Here is a 2,360-nt window from a genome sequence, read left to right as displayed (position 1 = left end):
ATATATATATATATATATATATATATATACACACAAATGGGTATCATTGCAGTTTCTGTTAACCAAAGTAATTTACAAGGAAATGTCGGTCAGTGACTATAGTTGAAGACGCTTCCCTATTATACCACACCATGGGATTGAACCTTCGACAAGCACTAATATACTGAAATCTCCGATAGCGTTTACAGTAAACATTTGAAAATGTAGCGAATACTTAATTCATAATGCTTAATTTGGTATGAAAACGCACACACACACTTACACGTACACGCACACGTGTTTGTGCGAGTGTGTGTGTGTGTGTATGTGTGCGTGTGTGCTTGTGTGAGTGTACCCGTGCTTTACAGTCTTTTGGAAAAAAATATTTTCTTAAAATTACTAATTATATTAAAAATGACTGAAAGCTTAAAAAGTACGGTATGACAAAAACATTTTAGAAGATTTCCGTAGTATGTTAGCGCTTTCACAGATTACAACTTTTTAAAGCACACGTTATACAGTAAGAAGTAAAGAAGGAGCAGATATTTGTAATGGTTTTGACTATTTTCGTTAGATTTGAATAAGATTTCCCTTAAAATATACTGCAGCTTTTCGTTGTTGAAAACTTACTTTAAGGATACTGAGAGTGTGAGAGAAATATTTTTGAATTTTCTATTTGCACAGATGTCTTAGTTGTTTACTACGTGCAACATCTCTAAAAAATGGATCTTTGATATATATATATATATATATTTTAAAGCACCTTAACTCGATATAATGATTATGATCTCGCATGGCCAATGTGATTCTCACTACATTATGGACATGTGATCCAGTCAAAAAGAAATTTTATTTCGGAATTACTATTTCCATTAAACTCGAAATTTCTTCCGACTCTAGAAAGCTTTTGTTTTACTCCGTTTAATTAATTCACACGTCACGCAATAAAAGTCTCCATATTCTGTTGCCTGTATCACTTCTTCTTGTGTTGTGGATTTCACGTCTTTTAAGATCTGTTGTTTATTTTTAGCAGCTGATAATTTTTAATTATTCTTTAATTATTTTTCTGTAATTATTTTACTGAATTTCCAGGATTGATGGAGGACTGGAAGTTATCTTTTAACTGAATGTAAGATGTTATGATTTCTAGGGTGACTACAAATAGGATATTCATTTATTTCTCTCAACTTTGCTGTCATTGGGAGTGTTTCTCTTTTAGACAGAAATTGGGATCTTTTTAGCTTGGTCATGGCACGAATTACTGTTTTGTATTAGTTTCGTTTCTAAAGAAATATATTCAATTCTACTTGTCATTTCTCACTTCCATTTATTTGTACGTCTGCCTGTTGAGAATAATCTCTCTTGCCGTATTAAATGGATATTCCTTTACATATGGCATCAGTGGCAAGATCTAAAATGTAGGTACGGGTGTGTGTCTGTAACTTTTGTTTTAATGATCGCCTGTAAAGGCCTCATTTTGTGCGCATATTGGTTATTCAAAGAAATGGAAATGTAGGGCTTTCTGCACATAATATGTACCACCATAGCCTTTGGCTTTTCATGAATTTTGGCGGCAATAATCCTAATCCTTATATAGTATTTCTTTCGTATCACGAAAAGCAAACTGTAAGAGTATCGACACTGTAATTCAGTAGAATTTTGCAAAAACACAAAACGGAAACTATCCGTATAGCTAGTATGGTATACGAAGGTCACCTCAGAATTTTAAGCAATGGTTGTTGAAGGTTCAAATTCATCCGCAGCCTCCCCTCCAATCTCCTCCACAAACTTATTTCAGATTATGTACTTAGGAAATTTTTCGATCGTGTCACTGATAATAAACTTTTATTCACTTACACACATCAAAGCAGACCTTAGAACTATATACTGAAATAATTATTAGTACTTGTTCTTTCTAAGTGCATAATATGAAATATTAATTGCTTTTCCTAATATCTTAAATTATATATCGTTCAATGTCATGGCTTTTAAAACTGACACTATATATTTTGCTTTTAAACGTACATCATTTAAAAGATGGAAAATTGTTTCTATTTCTACACACTTTGAAGTGTGAATAGGTAAGAAGAAATAGTTAAAGTTTATGCACGAAGATACTGTTGCCTTCAGAATAAATGACGCCGCAAGTACTATCACGCAGATGATATTGGTAAATAATAGATTAGAATTAATGGGTATTTTCCTTTGAAGATCTGCCTTTTCAGTGTTATTATGCAATCGTCTGCGTAACGATTACCTCATAACACACATTTATTTGATTATGAAACAAATATGAACATTATGTAATTTCATTTTATAAAAAAGTATGTTGTGCCTTACCATGCTCACATGTATATACACACAAACACACATATATATGC

Source organism: Octopus bimaculoides, chromosome 8 (genome assembly GCF_001194135.2).
Source record: "Octopus bimaculoides isolate UCB-OBI-ISO-001 chromosome 8, ASM119413v2, whole genome shotgun sequence".
Taxonomy (NCBI): domain Eukaryota; kingdom Metazoa; phylum Mollusca; class Cephalopoda; order Octopoda; family Octopodidae; genus Octopus; species Octopus bimaculoides.
This window is presented reverse-complemented; position numbering follows the sequence as displayed.